Source organism: Eptesicus fuscus, chromosome 6, assembly GCF_027574615.1.
Source record: "Eptesicus fuscus isolate TK198812 chromosome 6, DD_ASM_mEF_20220401, whole genome shotgun sequence".
NCBI lineage: Eukaryota > Metazoa > Chordata > Mammalia > Chiroptera > Vespertilionidae > Eptesicus > Eptesicus fuscus.
In genome coordinates this window covers 83,233,993-83,253,310 of record NC_072478.1, presented here as the reverse complement: position 1 = coordinate 83,253,310, position 19,318 = coordinate 83,233,993, and the positions used below count along the sequence as shown (strand labels likewise).

The 19,318-nt window shown below is 38.4% G+C and overlaps 1 long non-coding RNA gene across 2 annotated transcripts in view; it reads left to right on the top strand.

Annotated features, from left to right (window-relative positions):
* Nucleotides 1-312: 312 nt before the first annotated feature.
* Nucleotides 313-19,318, top strand: part of LOC129149347 (uncharacterized) — a 40,197-nt gene continuing 21,191 nt past the window's right edge. For both annotated transcript variants that reach the window (XR_008556265.1, XR_008556264.1), the window contains exons 1-2: nt 313-447; nt 2,732-2,844. This is a non-coding gene — a long non-coding RNA (uncharacterized LOC129149347). The remainder of the gene's footprint in view (nt 448-2,731; nt 2,845-19,318) is intronic.

Below are 19,318 nucleotides of genomic sequence, written 5' to 3'. Positions count from 1 at the left end.
TTGCCTGCGCCTTGGGCCGGCCCTGAGCGGCTGGGGGGCTGAGGGGACTAGGGGACTCTGGAGGCAGGCACGTGGAGCAGCCACATGCCTGCTGCCCCGGTGGGGCTGAGAGGACTGGGCGCCACCATCTTGTGGCTGTGGGTGCCGCTATCTTTGAGGGTGTGACAGTCAATTAGCATATTCCCTCCTTATTGGCTGTGGGTGCCGCCATCTTTGTGAGGGCATAATGGCCAATTAGCATATTCCCTCTTTAATAGATAGGATTGTATTATTTTACATAAGAACTGTAAACCTATTTTCCCCACCCCTGTATATTATTTTCTGATTCTAGACTTATTCAGCAATTAGACCTAATTGCCAGCAGACTGTTCCAATCTTAATACTGTTCAAACATTTGATGAAAACTGTAGGAGGAGAGCAAAGGCCATCTTACAAGTATTCAAGAAGGTAAGACATACATTGTCACTGAAATCTGAAGCCCATTGTATTTCCCAAGTATTTTAAGGAGATAAAAAGCAAAAGAATACTGTAGTAGCATCTAAATGCAAATTACAAATCAACCTGCCTTCAATTACAATAATGCAAAAGATAAAACTACATTTGAATAGCATTTTATCACATACTTACCTTTTTCAATTTGATTCTCATAACCCCTAATTTCCAGTCAATAGATGACATCCACAGAGATTAACTGCCTTTCCCAGTGTTACATAATCCAGGTCTGTTAACTAACTTAAATAGTATTTATGCTGTTCTTCAGCTTCCCCTAGGAAGCTCTCAGTCGGACAGATACTTGCTTTCGCCAACTCCCCAAATCAGTTACAGGTGGTCCCTTTGGTGCTACAAGGCACATCTTGGAAATAATGCCAAATCCTGTTGTATTTGGTATTTGGTGGCCTGTGATCAGAGATAACTTTCCAGTTGCCAAATCATTGATCTACCTATAATCTTGCCTCTAGATCTTTATGGTTTGCTCCTAGTCTACTCCTATTTTGACTGAATGTTCCATATTCTTTGGAAATCTGGATTTCTATTTGGTTTCTTTGGCAGCTGTTACACACCAGAATATGATTCTTTAGTCTTGTATTTCTCTGTTTCTAATGTGATATTTTTATGAATTCCTTAATCCCTCTAGTTCCTGGACTTTGTCTTTGGACCACAGGTCCCTCCCTGATCAGTAAGACATACCACACATTTCCTAATGGACACAAAGTGGCCTGCCTTGTCTTTAACTACCGACTCTCAAGTTCAAGAAGGGCTTTCAGACCATAGCCACCGTCTGTTCAAAATAGACTACAACCATTATAAAGCAGCGCCCCGCGCCCCCCCTCCCCGCCCTCCCCATAAGCCCAGTTCTCCTAGCTGATCTCTCAGTCTTTCTGAGAGATCAGCTAGGAGATTTCTACACCTATAACTGAAGCTCCCTTAACTAGAAAAGCCGTAGTGAGTAGGCTGATTTTGCATTATCTCAATTGATTCTAGAAGGAGCCCTCCCTGGGCTGGACTAGCAGAGCCCATCCATCACAGAGGCTGCTCTGAATAGAGTCGCACTAAGCATTTCCTGCTTGAAATACTTCTATCTTTATCATGTTTTGTTTTCCTATCCTTTGGAAAAATGTGAACAAGGTGTTTCTCAGCAATTCAACTTTATTGCTCACCGGAAACAACAATGTAAGCATGAAAGAAAGAGATAGGGATGGTGGGGGGTGGGCAGGCAATTGAGTTTTAAGCAGCTAAACAGCTTTCTGCAGCCTGGAGAAAATTATCAAATCTTATTTAACACGTTATTCAGTAAGACACGCTTTAATCAGGTATATAAACATATACGTGTAATTATCATACATTGCCAAGTACAAGTCAATAGGCATATGAGACGGCACATGTGGATAAATGGCATGAGCATCTCCCCGGGGCTGAAAATACAACACTAAAACCTAGTCACGGGTGAAATATCTTCTTACATTGGCATAATATTTCTATGGATTTCCCCAAGCGGCAAAATTGGTATTTTAAAATCAGACATACTCTTAACTCTGAATTACCCAAAGTGTTAGAATGTGCATCGTAAAGAAAATAAGAGGCTAAAAACGTCTGAGAAAATATCAGGTACCCTAAGCTCCAAGACTTGTTGTTGGGCAGGGAGCAGATAAATAATGCAAGTCAGAAAGGACCTTTTCCTTTGCTTCCTTTCCTAGGTTGGTTCTGAGCCAGTTCCTCCTCAGACTTGGTCTATCTTGAATCTCTCACTCTCAGGAGAAAGGGCCTGACCACAGTGCGAATTTGCTCTCTTCCTCCCCCTGCACTGAGTTGGCAATTCTCAGTCATCACTTCGTGGGTGTTTTAAAAGACAGGACTCTAACAGGGACATCTGCCTCAGCCATCCTTCCCCAAATTATCATGCTGTTTAATGATGTTCAACTAGCCATTTAACAAGTCTAACTTCCCCAACTTGTAAATATTTATTGCTTTAACAAGCACTCTCCACCATATATTTGCTAAGACATAGAGATATAAAGCACTGTGGCTCCCTCCAAGGAGATGTGTGAGTTTGTAGACTCTGTCAGGTTGCAATTAAGAACTAAATGGAAGACATCAATTCCAGTGCACATGAATTGTTCAGCATCAACAATACCTGGAATTGTCCTGGGTGCCAGTGCAATTTACAATGTGCCCACTTGAGAAGTAGAGTGGAGACACTAAAATGTCTTTTTCATATATTTTCCAAATACAGCAACAAGACTTTCTTGGGAAAAGAAAACTTATGTCATGAGCACAGCCACAATCATCTGTATTTCCAGGTCAGACATCACTAATTGACTACTGCACACTTTACTTCCGAGTAAGGTAAATTCTACTTCAATCTGCTACTCTAGGCAACCACTGCCAATTGAACAGTGTTGGCACACAGGATGTCACCTACTTCTGACTCTTACATGGAGACTAATTTTTCCAAATGCCATGTAGTTTACACAGTCTAAACCAAGCATGTCAAACTCAAAGGCTAACACTGGCCAAATAAACGAGGCATGTGGCCCGCAGTCTGTGAGTTTGACATGCTTGGTCTAAACCATTAAATAGTCAATCTGATTAAATGTTAAATATATGTTTGTGTAATGAATATTCAACATCTTGCCCCTCCCCAAGTGTTTATATATTGTAGTTACTCCTAAAATGTCATTAGTTATTAAAATTTAAGTGAACTTAAAGAACTGTACACCTGAAACCTATCAAATTTTATTCCCAAAGTCTCCCCAATAAATGCAATAAAAAAGTAAAAAAAAAAAATCAGTGAAAAATTCTCAATCTTCTTCCAACCCTGTCTTCACTAAATGCACTGTTACTGCTATTGGAGTTATCCTTCCCCCACCTCGGGGTTTCTTTATTTACTTCCAAACTCTTTTGTTGAAGATGAATTTTAAGAATCTAAATGGACTATATGCCTTCAAAAAAATCTTCTAAATAATAGACCATAAATCACCTGCATTGGATTTCCTTGGAATACTATACAAACATGGCTCCCACAACAGACCTAGCAGACCAACATTTAAGGAGGAGACTGTTGAATTGTGTGTGGATGGGGCGGACAGTAAGGAGTATGTAGTTCTGAAAATCTGCCATGTGATTCTGACACACTGTAAGGTCAGTCAACTATTGTCCATGCCATCCTTTGAAGATTCATGGCTTTCTTGCCATGTTCTCTCCAGAAGTAGTTAAATCTAAAGAACTTCTGCTGTGCATATTTCCATTTCTGAACTTTAATTTCTTACTGTCAAGCCCACACATGCTAAATAGTACCTTACTAATAACAAGTTTTTATTCCCCAAAACTTCTTATCTTTCAAACACTCATGAATTCTGCCTAATATGAAACTCCATTCTTAGGATATGACATCCTATTAAGGAAAAACAAATGGAGCACTCTGTTCAAGAGATTTTTATTTAAATTTTCTCTATTTGACACAGTGAAACTTTGACTTCCAGAGAATACAACTGAGAGGACAAGAGTGTGACCTTTTTCTTATATAGATCCTAGCAAATAATTCTGTTTCTTTCATAGTCTGGCTTGGATTATTTCTGGCTTACCCATTGCTCATGACACAATAATGTCAATAAAGAAGCGAGCTTTAACTGTGCACGTATTTAATGTACCATTGACTTAAATGCGTTTAGAAAAGGTGTGCGCCAGGTCATTGCTTTTTCAACTCAAACTCTTTTCCTATCCTCAGAGACTCATGTACATGTTCACCTGTCTATATTCTCTGTAGATATTATACTTTATGATCTCTAGTCAAAATCATACACCTGATCTCCCTTTTGGCAATCATCTGAGAGTCTTACTTGACATAAGCTGAGAACTAGCAATTGTAAGTGTTAAAATTGAAGTCATAGATAATATTTTGTTTCCTTATTTCACTTGGACTATTTCAAATTTACCCTATATTCCTACTTGGGACAAACCTAATTTTCCACAGTAAAAAATTCAAGGTTCATAATACACAATTGACTGGGCCACAAACACTTAAAATGCACTCAGGATGTTAGGTGTGTCTTAGACACATTTTACCCTTTTCACATTTACCTTCTTCACAGTTAAATCAGTTTAAACATGAGGGGAAGCTATTTTTAAATTCTACTTTCAATCTTCTTCCACCCCTGTCTTCAATAAAGGGAGTGGGAGAGGGAGATATTTCAAGAGGGAGAGGAAGATATTTGTTTATAGAGTCTGGACCACTTATATTAATTTTGGGGATGTTCATTGGAGATGGGTTGTGAAAAAACTATGTAAGAAGCTGTTTGATTCCCGTGATTCTTAATAAATAATCTGTAATGACAGGCTTACTTTTACCAGAGAACTATTAATTAACATTTATTACCCAACAGACATTTATTGGGTACTTACTATCTATCAGATACTATTTTGGGTGATTGAAAAAGAACCATTGAGTAGTGTAAACTCCCTACTCTCATAATGTTGACTTTATAGCCTCAAAAATAAGAAAAATAAATGCTCTTTTCCTAGAGAACCACAGACCCTGTGCTATAGTTTCAGTGTCGAGTATCATGGGTACCCAATACGTGCTGGCAAATATCTGCCATATATAAACATGAAAGCTGCCTGGCATTGCTTACATCTATACCAGATTGCTATATTACGCCCCCACTTAAAAAAATACATAAAGAGGAAAGGAAGCTAGGAAGAATATGAAGAAGGTATTTGCTGGTTGAAACTTTAGGCACCAAACAAGTTTTGTATAATTGTTTCTAATAAGAGCCTATGTTAATCTTTGTTTTAAATATTTCTTTATTGATTTCAGAGAGGAAGGGAGAGGCATAGAGAGATAGAAACATCAATTATGAGAATCATTGACTGGCTACCTCCTGCATGTCCCCCACTAGGGATCGAGCCTGCAACCCGGGCACGTGCCCTTGGCTGGAATCAAACCTGGGACACCACCACCACCTGCGCCCCCCGCCACCCCCCAGTCTTCCAGTACGCAGGCTGACGCTCTAGCCACTTAACCAAACCGGCCAGACATGTTAATCTTTTTAGAGCCTATGTTAATTTTAGAGCAGTTGCTTTCTAGCATAATAAGATCTGTCAAATGCAAGTCATCTCATTGTGCCCACAATATGAACAGACATTCATATTATCTGGAATACAGCAGATAGATGTTGCTATTATGGGGAAAAGAGAAAAGGTGACAGGGTTGTCCCATTTCTTGGTGTGCTTTGGTCACATTTCATTTTTATGTGATTAGGGGCCTTTTGACACTTTAATCAGGGTGGTATCTCATATGCCTGGAACACTTAGCTTGGGACAGGAGACAGAACACTGACATTTGTTTTCTCCCCATGTTCATGTGTCACTGTCACCCCAAACTGGTGGGTACCAACAGGTGTGCAGAGAAGAATCCTGGCTAAACACTTTAGTGTGTTCTGGGTCAGAGGCCAGATGACAAGTATAGCAAGACTTTTACAAATGGACTTCTTAATGATTAAGCCAATCCCATCTTCATTTCATGCTGTTGCAATTGGCTATTTTTCTGTACTGAACAAGTCCCCCTGAGTGAAATCTAGGTGACATATGCTATCTAAGATGAAAATTCTTTTTGGCTCATACTGAAGTCAATTTTGTCCAACTTTAATTGATGGTGTAGGTACCAGGCTAGTAGTTTTTATATAAATGTCATATGTATTTGTCATTACTACACTTAAAGATATATATTTTATTCAATTTCACAAATGAGGAAACGGAGACAGACACTGAATTGCTCAGTTGAAATTATGTAATTAGCTGTAGTATTGGAACTGAGCCTTTCATCTTCTGTCCTAAATCATTGGGAAAACTGAAGTTGCAATAAGAGAACTTCCAGAAATGCAAAGTATCATGAACTTCCACACTTAACTTATAGTTTTAGTTGCAATTCAATTATTTTGGCTGTTTAATCATCCATTGACCAAAATGGGGTGCTCTGATCAATAACTTAGCTATCAAACTTTGCAATTGAACTTTCTGAACCACCTGGGCTTTGTTATTGTTATCCTTCCTCCACAAGCAAAATGAGAGAAGTGAGACAACCATATGAATAAATTTGGAGGCCATTTCCTAAATTTAATTCCGTATCCTCAAAAAATATTTTACATGAGCTTTCTTCATTCTGAGTTTATAAAAATGCTGTGAAGCAGGTCTGTTACACCTGTGTTAAACAATGATGAGACTGCAAAGTAGAGGTGTCAAGTCAATTACTCAAAATCCCAAAGCCAGCCAGAAGCAGAACTGATTATTTGGTTATATATAGGGTGTCCCAGAAAATGTATACATGCTTTGAATAATTATTAATTCCAATGGGTTAAATATGAAAAGAAACATCAGTTGAGCTTTCAGAAAAAAAAAACTGTGTATACATTGTTTTGGGACACCTATTCATTTTCCATTCCTATTTTTAGTGGGTATTCAACTTTTAATTACTAACTTGTAAAAGCTGTATATTCATTGGTAGCATTAATTCTTTATCCAACACAGTTTCATATTTTTTTTAGTTTGTCATATCTTTTAACTTTGTATGTAAAATGTTTAAACTTTTGAGGTGAGATTGATCTTTTTCATTACATTTTGTAGCTATGGTAAAGTACTTTAAAAGTCCTACTTTATCTCAGTAGTATAGAAATCATTACCTATCTTTTTTCTCATCCATTTGGAAATATCCAAAACAACCTAACCTCCTAACAATATGGAAATGATCACTATGTCTGAGTGGGTGGGTTATGGGTAATATTCCACTTTCTTCTTCAAGTCTTTGTGGTTTAAGTATATCAGGACTCTTCTTATCCCCTTAAATCCACTTAAGGTGTCTATATCAAGAAAGAGATTTTCCTGCCTCATGGATCTGGCCAGTTCAGGAATAGGCCCTCTACCGGTTTTCATGACCAGATTTGTGTTTCAGGCTTTGTTCCCCCCTGACTTTGAATTTAGTTGTTCTGCCTCTTCTGCTTCATTCACAAATATAATCTCATGCAGTCATGACAAGACGGCTGTTTGACATTGTGCGTGAGGGGCAGGTAGAATGGTGTCCTAGCTTCTTATAAAGAAGTAGGGTTTCATTTAACCAGGAGCTTTGGTTTCGTATTAGCTCATTGGCATGGGTTTGTTAGGTCCTTCGTCCATCCCGGATCTAATCACAATGGCCCTGGGTCACTTAAGCCAATCAAGATCCATTTCTGAAGGTTAGAGTGGGGCCCATTTCACACCAAATATTCTGCTAACAGTAAATTTCTTAAGAGATAAACAAAATACTATTTGGCAGGAAAAAAAGAATGGATACCAGTTATGTAACAAACAAATGCCCTCTACAAATCTACCTTCATTGTTCTTGGTAGGAAAGGAGTATATATGCTCAAACAAAATTTAAAAAAAAATGTGAATGAAGTAGTTTTCTTCTCTCACCCAATCAATGTCTCCCAGAATAAAGAGAGAAGTTATTTCTGGAAGTGCAAATTCTAAATTATTATATCCAGCATTCCTGGCCTGGCTGTCAACTGAACTTGTTAACAACATGGTCCTTGGAAATGTCATTCATCTGCTTAATTAGCCCTAAAGGAAGCACTTGTTTCAAATTAGGAGCAACAGCATTTCTGAAAAGGACATAATAGTATTCACAATGGCAACTTGTTAAAGTAACAGGGCTTTTAAGGCTGAGTGTAAGTGAAACTGACTGGACCCAGAACTACTTTCATTCACTTGGTTTCCCAAATCTCACAAGCATCCACATCTTCATCACCTCCAACTACAGCTACCATTCTTGTCACCAAGGAGGAAATGAGTTCTGGAGTAATTGGTTGTATACTATGACAACAGCAGTGTTGTGAAAATATTGCAATCATAACTGTGATATAAATACATAAATATTGGGGTTTTGTGTTTCCTTATGATTTACACAAGTTACAAACTAGTTTCTTAACAGGAATCTCTGTGCAAGTATTCACATATATTTGAAAAAATAATAATTGAGACAAGAAGGGGAAAGGGTAAGAGTTAAAGAGAGTAAGTTGACTCAGTGGAAACTAGCTTTTTCCTATTTGTTTAATTCAAATGAACTTGATAATATATCTCCCTAAATAGTTAACAGTTTACATCTAGTGGACTCAGTGGGTGAACTGTAAATATCTTTGTTTGATTTCCCCCCTTACCATTGTTATTGCCCTGGTTTTCTGCAAATAAGCCTATTCTTTCTCACCTTTGTGCTTTGGTTTATGGAGATTTCTTTACCTCAATTTCTGGGTCCACCCCACTATTCTCAATTGCTTAAAACACTTTGAGGGAATAAATAATTTATAAATAACCATATATTTGCAGTGGACATATGCTGCTTATCTGGCCAACCAACTTTTATTTGGAGAATGAAATTTCCCTCTGCCACACACTCACTAATGCTGTCAATCCCAGCCACATAAAGGCACACATGACAGTACTCCATGCTACAGGCAAAGTGATCAGCCCAAGGTGAGCTGACACATGCAAAAATCTGGTGGACATTTTCCTTTTAAACATTACCTGTAATTGTATAGGCTCCTGGTGGTCTCCTTCACACAACAAAGAAAGATATGACCAGAGAATGACCAGTAAAGCTAATACATAGGGGAACAGAGCTGAGTTATAGAAAAAAAGAAATAGCCAAGAGCAGTTTCTGAGCTCCTAGATTCAGCAGGAATTAAAGGCCCCTATACTTCCAGATCCCCTAAGTGTATGAGCCAATTATATGCCTTTATTGTTTAAAACAGTCACATGGGTTTGTGTCACCACAAAAATACTTATGACCTATCCTTTTGACACTTGCTTTTTCTTATCTTTTAATGTTTCATATTAAACTGCACTTGAATGGTATTTAATAGCCACTTGCTGAATGTAACCTATAATAGCTTTCTAAGTCAGAACCACATATTACACAGAATGTGGAAAGAGCCAACCATGAGGATGAGGATGACGGTGGTGATGGCCTTGGTGAGGGGATGTAAGTGACATAAAAGTTTTTTGAGGATGAAAAATTCATTAGCAATGTTGGAAGAGTTTGTCTTCAAAACACACAGCTCTGTCTCTAAGCCCTTATTCACAATTTTCTTGTGTTGCCAATGTAATTGCGGGAAAAAAAATGTTGGGTTCATATACATAAAGAGATTTTCTTTTAACCCTTATTTGGAGACATGGGAAGTATAGCTAATAGAATCCATTGCTTGTGATGTGGCATAATGATTGAAAATCAATCTTCCCTCATCATCAAAGCTCTCCCTACCACCAACTCTTGCCCCCACAGAATGGCAAGATCATTGCTTGCTGAGTGTTCCCACTAATTAAGAAATTCAAACCAGGAGGACAGAATATGTATGTTATCTCACCACAGCTCCATAGGCAAATTCTACACCAAATTATAGACCCCGATATACTGCAGAAAGTATTTTACATGTTTGGACAATATAAAAATAATCATCTTCATAGCAGCATAAAATATTTTAGGGGCCAAAACAGGTGAACTGTGCAGGATTTTCCAAAATTATTTCAATGCACTGCCTCTATGTTAGGAGTTCAGGTGTAAGATTCCTCTAGACTCTGGTGACAGGTTAGCCACGAACAAGGCAACGGAGCCCAAGTTTGACTCCAAACCCGCAGAATATTAATGATCATAGCACCTCACCCAAAGGACTGTTGTAAGAATTACATGAGCAAATCCTAGAAAGTCCTTTTCCTAGGACACTAAGTTCTCCCTAAATGCCTGAATATATAAATATGTGTATGTTGTGCACATGATTTTTAATTAGGACCTAATATGTGAGCAGGAAAGCTAGTGATAACCATATGCTTTCAGTTTTCTAATGTGAATCTAAGGCTCGGAGTGTAAAAGGCCATGGCCCAAGACAGTACTACCTGATGCCGACAGATGCAGAGCTGGGTCCAAAGTCTCCTAATTCCCAGCCCAGTGAGCCCTCCACTGAACAGAGGCTTTCCTCCAGAGCTGTGGATGGAAACCACACATCCTCCGATGTACCAATGATAGGTTGGAGCTTATCTGGCAAAGCACATCCTCACTTATTCATACGCACTCACATTTTGATATCCTAATACTAATTATTCTGCTTTGCCATTATATGTTTCCTCTGTTTTTCAGATTTCTCTTAAATATAACCATTATTCCTCTGTTTATTGTTATGCCTGTTAAATCCTTCCCTCTTCCTCCCTCTCTTTCTTTCAACCCGCATGCATATTTGTGTGCATCACTTTAGTTGGATTCATGTTTTTACTTATATATACACTGAACACAGAACCACCACAACTACCTCAAGAATATGATTCGGTCTCTGGTGGCCTCTCTGTATAGCTTGATTCAAGTTGGACTGTGCAGTATTTCCAACATGCTTTCAATGCACTGCTGCCCTACCACATCCCATCCCCCACCAAGTGTAATTCCTGGTGTGTGGCCACATAAAGAGGCCATGGGGACACTGGGAATATAGGCCATAAGCACCTGCTTTCAGATTTAGAGAACCATTATCCAACTTGCAGGAAGTGGGGCAATAATATTTTCAATAAAAGGCTCACTTCCCCCCACAAATTTGATGTACATTAAATTAAATTTGCTTTTTGGTGATAAACATTTTTTCCCCCATAAATTGAATACCTTATCTCAGACTGGAAAAAGCCTTTTCAATTCCTTCAAAATGTTCTGTAATAATAAGGCAACTCACTCTTCTATTTTTTTTTCTTTCCAAAGTAATTGGCTTTGATTCACTTTTGATTTTTTATATTGTACTTAAAAAGCCCAAGCTCCTGAATCAATAATGCAGAACTGAATTTTCTGTCCTCGACAATTATTTACAGAGTATGGGAACACTTGTAATTTAAGATGCCATTTAGGCAGAGTAGTAGTTTAGTTGCTTGCCTTTTAACTTGATAGAATGGGGATGAAAGAAGTCATTGTGGCCAAGAAAAAAAAATCAGCTCATAAACTACCAGTATTCTAAACATCATTGCTTTAGGAACAAGAAGAAACTTCTAGGTTTGGTGCATAAGGAGAGAAAACACAGTATTACAACATGAGGTATATATATGAAGAAACTATCAAACCATACAGGTACTGAACCATGTTAAAATGTACCAACACAAATAAACAGAATTGTAAAATTGTCGGTTATCATAAAAAAATCTATGGTATCATTTGATATGGGTATTCTTCATCACATCATGTAGGCAGTTACTTGCTACATTTATGCATAAGGCTCTAATTTGCAGTAAACAAAACTACCTTGTTGTCTAAAGTTGCTGTGGTGGGTGGCTGATGGGAGAGAGTGCTAGAAATACAGCACGAAAAATATTAAGAAAAGAAGGATAAAAATACCTAGAAGTGGACCATAATGCCAGTAGGCTCTTGACAGCAGATCTGTCCTAAATGTGAATGGAGTCTAGCAGTATGAAAATAGACTTCAGCCCGGCCAGTGCGGTTCAGTGGTTGAGTATCGACCTATGAACCAGGTGGTCATGATTTGATTCCCTATCAGGGCACATGCCCAAGATGCAGGTTTGATCCCCAATGGGGGGTGTGAAAGAGGCAGCCAATCAATGATTCTCTCTTATCATTGATGTTTCTATCGCTCTTGCCCTCTTCCTTCCTCTCTGAAATCAATAAAGATATATTTTTATAAAAAGAAAATAGACTTCATCTCACAAGTCAATGATGATATGCTGATTTAACTGTCCTGGAGTGTGAGATTGAGAGGGACTCTGAGGCTGTTCATAGGCCTGATGTAATCTATTAATTCCTGTTATAGATGTGAGAAAGGGGAGAAGGCATAGTGGACCTTAGTCACTTTATCAATTTTTGTACTAAATTCTTTCCTCTCCTTAATGCCTTCTTTATTAGCTCATGCTAATTATCACTCAATAAATAGTTGCTTAATGAATGTGTAAATGAACCAAGGACCTTATCCTGTTATTCTCTCCCACATGAAAAGCTTTATTTTGAGTCCTTACTTATTCTGCTTCCACAGTAATTAGACTGGATATTCTACCACATAGGATTCTCTCATTCTGTGACTGCCTGACGAACTACTTCACTATATTCAAGTCTTTGTTAAATACCATCTTCATGGAGGTCCACCTGACTTCCCTATTTCAGATTGCATTCATCTAATCTGCTCCTTTTAAAATCAAATTCCCTCAGACTCTATGAATAACTTCTTTATTAAGACTAATGATTCTTCCCCCAGCTACAAAGTACATTCTACTGGAGTAAGAACCTTTGCTTCATTGCAGAAGCCTAGTAGACACTCAATGAGTATTTGTTAAAATGAATAAACGCTTCACAGGAAAACTTTCCCATCTAATGGCTTTATTAGCAGCATAAACTGAGGGGCTGTATTCTATTTATTTTGCATTCTCCAGGGACATATAGCAAAGCACTGAGAATAGGCATTTTCTTGAACATTTGCTAATTGATTTGACCTAACTTCGATAAGCCATTTATCATCTATGCACTGCTATCAAATAGAAAATATTTTTCAGCACTTCCTATGTACTAGGCACCATGCCAAGTTATGTACATACATTATCTCACTTAATCCTCACAAAAACTCTGTGAGACATTATGTTCATTATATCTCACGATCTCCATTCCACAAACAAAGAGAGTGAGGCTGAAAGGCTACACCATTTCTCCCAAGTCAACTTAGCCAGTAAGTAACTGATTGTGGGTTGCTGGAGGCCATCTGACATCAGAGGCCCAACATTTAACCAGGAGACAGAGACAGTATGGATTTGGGGACAGGGTTGAAGGCTACCAGATTGAAAGTAAATTTCTAAATCTGGTTCTACTGGATGCTGAGTGATTCACTTTTCTTTTTCTTTTTAAAAAAATTCTTTCTGTTCTTCTGAATGATTCACTTTGTCTCTCTCCTAGTTTTTCCTATCTGATACTGAGATATCATTTTTGCCCAGGCTCAGAGAAATGACCAAAGTAAATAAATAACCTGCACCTGCAAAGTGTTTGGGATTCCTAAAATAAAAAGCCTGCTCTATATTTCTAAGGAACATTAAAATAATATTAGCTTGAGCATTAATAACCTGTTGCTGCAGGAGGAATGGATTGCAGCTAGCAGAAAACAGCTCTTCACATGTCATAAACTAAAACTCACTGGGAAACACTCAAAAGTTCAAAGTGGAAGGAGCCAGAGCAGGGGCTGGCACAGCCAGTGCTTTCTGAGTGACGGCAACCACGGTGCCAAGCTGGAGGAAGCTGGACTAATCCCACTCAGCTGGAAAGACTGCACACTCATAAAAGTCTCTGTTATTTCTAAAGCTAGTTCTTCTGGCGGTATGGCATTGAAATAGCAAAGATATCACCAAATGTCCTCTACAGATGTTAAAAAGAAAATCATATGTCAGCTAGTAAGCATTAACTTCCAAAGCAGGGTATTAATTAGCACATTCATGAATTTGAGTTCTGTTTTTCCTTCTTATCATCCAGAACCATCTAAGCAAACCAAATCTTCCATTTTTTTAAGGCCTGATTCATTGCAAAGAACAAAGGCTTACTCAGATGCTCCATAAAAAGAGGTGCATTGTAAGGAATAAGACCTCCTGCACAGACCATTATACAGGCACCACCATCCAATAAAACATTACAAAAAGCACAAAACTGACAGGGAGCAAAGGAAGTCAGGACTGGGTCTCACACTCTATATATTTGTTACATTTCCCTCTACTAACCAACATCCTTTCCTTAATCTTGACATTTCCAATTATTTTCATTGTTTTCTTCCAAAACTCCTAATAGAGCATAGCATCTCCTCATTATATCACATATATGTCTAAGTCAAAACCACAATGAGATACCACTTCATGCCTGCTAGGATTTATCTGACTTTAAAGTTGAGTTGTAGAAAGTATATGCAAAATGAGGAATTGTTGAGAGGAATAACTTTCTCAAAAGAATAGCCATGATATGCCTAGCTCCAGATAAGAGGGCGGGTGGGTGGATCACAGTAGAAAAGAAGAACATGGAAAAACATGAAACTTAATCCATAGGCAGGGACCATCTTGTGGGCACCTTGGAGGACATGCAGTATTTGGGACCTCAGCATAGCAAGAAGCTAGAGAAGGAACTTAAGCTAAGGAGTAACATCATTGTTTTTTTTACTTTCAAAGGGGTTGCTTTGGAGACTATAAGGAGAAAGAAATGGAGAAGAGCAATAATGGAGGGCAGCAAGAGCAGTTAGGTGGCCCACAGACAGCCCTGATAAGAGAAAATTATGTCATAGCCTCATGCTAGGGCAGTGAGATGGAGAACAATAGGTGACTTAGAGAGATGTTTGGGAGTTGTAATCTACAAGATTGATTAGCTAATGACCAGATATTTTGACTTGAATGACTGTGTGGATGTTGCTATCATTTACTCAAAGTGAGAATCTGAAAAGGAGTAGATTTGATGGGGAGGATTAAGAGCTCAGTTTTAGTCAATTTGCACTTGAGGCACCAGAAACATCTCAGTTGAAATGTCCAGTTAATTGTTGGATGCAAAGACTGAATGTCAGGAACGAATGAGAGATACAGGTTTGGGGTTATAGCATAGAGTTGTTAAAAGAAACAGTGGAATATCTGAGGTCACTTCTTCCTAAGAAATGCCATCTTCCCCAAAAACCATTTTTAGAAATATAAGAGATCTTAGAGGTTATTTACTGCAATTCTCCTATTTCTCAAATGAATCAGCTATCCAGAGAGAGCAAGTAATTTGCTATGAACCATGTAGTAAGCAGTAAGTGGAAGGGAGAGAGAAAGGGAGAAAGAGTCAAAATTTATCTCTTCCAAATGCAGTCCAGCATCTTCATAGTACACTATACATCTAATTATACTGTACTAGAGGCCCAGTGCACAAAATTTGTGCACTTGGGGGAGGGTCCCTCACTCTGGCCTGTGCCCTCTCACAGTCTGGGAGCCCTTGGGGGCAGGCCTAAGCTGGCAGTTGGATATCCTTAGCGCTGCCACGAAGGTGAGAGAGGCTCCCGCCATTGATGCTGTGCTTGCAAGCCATGCGCCGGGCTTCTGGCTGAGCAGCACTCCCCTTAAGGGAGCGCATTGACCACCAGGGAGCAGCTCCTGCATTGAGCGTCTGCCCCCTGGTAGTCAGTGAGCATCATAATGACTGGTCATTTGCATATTAGCTCTTTATTATTTAGGATAATTTGCACTCCATAAAATAAAACGGCATTTTAGCTTACTTTAATTGTATGTAAACATTCCCTGATTTTTAAAAGATCACATTATACCTATGGATTGATATAGGAATACTATGTGATTATGATTAATTACAATCTCTCAAAGTTCTAGTTATTGTTATGCTATTAATTAGTTTAATGAAGCATTAATTTTGATTGAATATATACTAGTAAGGTTTTGATTTTAGAAATCATTATCTCATTAACAAGTTATTGCTGTATCTATAGGAATCACTAGATTAACCTCCTAGTGTAAAAGAAGCAACTTCCCAAATAGCAGAAACCAGAATTACATTCCTGAGCTGTTTTTAGTGTTAATTTATTTGAAAGGAATATATTTTCATTTTGTAGGAAAGGTCAAATTACTCTGATTTTATCCCTCCTTTCAGCTCTAACAATTTTAAAATATACTCCCCCTTCGTGCTCTTTATGGTAATGAAAATATGTGAGCCATTTAATAACTATAATTTAGCACAATATAACAACAAACATAAATAAGTTTCAAAAATTGTGCATGTTTTCCATCTCTTTTCTTCGTGGCACATAAAAAAATTAAAACCTCTGTGAATAAGCTCAGGATTCTAATCAATAAATAAATATGCCATCTTATTCCCTTCTAAACTATGATAAAAAATCAGTATTACTGCCCAGTCGTAGAAAACTTCAAAAATTAAATCAGAAAGAGAGCTCTGGGACCATTGAAAGACCCTTGCTATGATTCTAACTTCTTCTGTCTTATCTCCTGCCCTCACTGTATTGGTCACACTGACCTTCTTTGTTTCTTGAGCACGGCAAGGTCATTCCTGATTGGGGGCCCCCAAACGAGATGTTCCTTCTGCCTGGCATAAACTTTCCTCAGATCTCTCCATGGCTAGACCATTTTCATCGTGAAGACATCAGCTTTAAGTCATCTTCTCAAAGGCATTTCCTGACTATCAATGTGACCCTGCCCTTATTTTCCATCCCATTTCCCTATTCTATGTATAGTATCTACAGTAGCTAATCCCTCTGTCTACTATGAAAGTACCTTCTTTGTGGATTTTCAACATATTTTCCCCTATCTCCCTCTGGAATGGGAGCTCCAGGGAAGCAGGGACTTTGTCTTCTTGTTCACAGTTGTGCCTCCAGTGATTAGTTAGGCGCCTCATGCAGAGTAGATGGTTTTAAATGATTATTCTAGCATACCTCCTTCAATTTATGCTTCGGAGCCTGTGGCCCACCAACCAATGGTAATGCTGAGGCAGGGACCCCCGATTTTTTCACTGAGAGTCAAAAACACTTCCTATCCTGATCAATCACAGCCGAAAGGATCCTCCTGACGGCATTTAAATATTTGTTGAAAATTTATAAATAGTAACAATAAGAAGATGACAGGTAACATTTACTGGACATCAGTTAGGTGCCAAGCATTGCACTGTTTTATATGCTTTAACACATTTAATGTTTGCAATAACTTTAGGATAGTATATTCTATTCTTACATTTAGATAGAAAGACAAACAGAAAGAGACCCAGACTGATCTAAATAACATGCCTACAGTCACAATTTGACATTACCTACAGGATGCAAATATATTCCTTTCAAAATCACTGGGCTTTTTTAATGATTCCAAACACAGATACTTATTTTGTTATGTTATGTTGTGAAAACCTTACAAGATATTTTATTGAACGCTGAAGAAAGAAAGCACCCTACAAGAAAAACAAACCTCAGGACAAGTAATGTCACAGCCAATCGGACTGATGAGGTTTGTATTCCTCCCAAGTTTCAATGTGAAGGTAACATCGGCAGGAGCTTTCACTGGGTTGCATCCTATTGATCACTGGAAAGCTCCGTGGCCTCAGGCTTGCTAATCGGTCGTCCATCACCGTAACTTCTCCTGCGCCTAATGGAGAAGTGTCAGCATTTGGGCCCCAAGGATAACAAGATTAATAAAATTCACAAGGGCATATTTTACATGTATTTTTCACCTTAAAATAAAATGAACCCAAATCCTGCATTCTTCATATTGACTTTTCTGAGTGTTCATGTCAGAATTTACAGATTTCCTTTCAAGGTCCTCACAAGTGTCTAACTGGGACAATAAATAATAGACTTAAACAGATTACTTAACTTAGAGGAGAGAGATGAGACTGTAAGTTCTTGAACAGCAGGTATGTTGATTATTTTCAGGGTTGCACACATTTAAGGAATAGAAATTGTCTTCCTCCCAAGACTGAAGTGGGAAACCATCGAGTCCTGTGTTATGTGTAATTAAATGAGAGCACTTGGGATAATTATAAATATTTATATTGACACTGATTTCAAACTTTGTTGGAATTTTTATAGTATCTAAAAGGAATAATAGAAATCATGAATATAAAAATAAGTTTAATATCTGGCTCCCTCTTCCAAAGAGCCTAACAATCTCAGCATCCTTAAACCCATTCTATTTTCTTCATTCTTAAAGAGAACTGAACATTTTTTCTTTTTCCATGTTTTTTCATTTTTCCTTACAAAATAATTAAGTTATTATTTCTTTTTAATCGTTAATTTACCTGAATCCATTAAAAACTAGTTCTAACCTATTAGGAAGAGAGTTTCCCATATTGTTCGATGTAGGAAGGATGGCTGTGTGGTCAAGAGAGGAGGGCACTAATTAATCTTCCTGGGTGACCTTGGAGGAAATGTTAAAGCTTGTGGTGCCTCAGTTTTCTATGTATCAGAAGACAGAAGTTGAAATGATAAACTGATAGATGGACTTCTCCCTCAGGTGCCCTTAACCTTGAACTTAAGAACCTTCTCACCTCTCATCCCATGCAATATCCTTGAATTCAAAGGTTATAAAAACACTGAAATATTTAAAATACATGTATATTTGCATTATCCTATGTTTTATTCTAGATTAAGAGACAACAGTTTTTGTTGGATTTCAAAAAAGTTCATGACTATTCCCCTGCTCCTGTTTTCAGAGTCACTGTCTACTCTCCAACTCTACCTATGAGAGGCTATATCTTTTTTTAAAAAAAATGTTTTTATTTATTTTAGAGAGAAAGGAAGTAAGAGAGAGAAACAATGATGCGAGAGAGAACATTGAGCCCACAACCTGGGCATGTGCCCTGACTAGGAATCAAACCAGCGGTGCATGAGATTATGCTCAACCAACTGAGCCACATCAGCCATGGGAGAGGCTATGTCTTATAGTAGATGAAAGGACATACTTTGGATTCAAACATTTTGGTTTCATTCCTACTCTTCAAAATACTAATTTTTTGGCCTTGCACAAGTTACATCATTTATTGCATATTAGTTATCCTATCTAATAAAAGAGTAATATGAAAATTGACCAATACACAAGATGGCCACCCCCATATGGTCAAAGATGGCCGCCCCCATGTGGACACAAGATGGCCGCCACAAGATGGCCGGCAGGGGATGGCAGTTGTGGGCAATCAGGCCAGCAGGGGAGGGCAGTTGGGGGGAAACCAGGCTGGCAGAGGAGGTCAGTTGGGGGCGACCAGGCTGGCAGGGGAGGGCAGTTAGGGGTGACCAGGTTGGCAAGGGAGGGCAGTTAGGGGTGACCC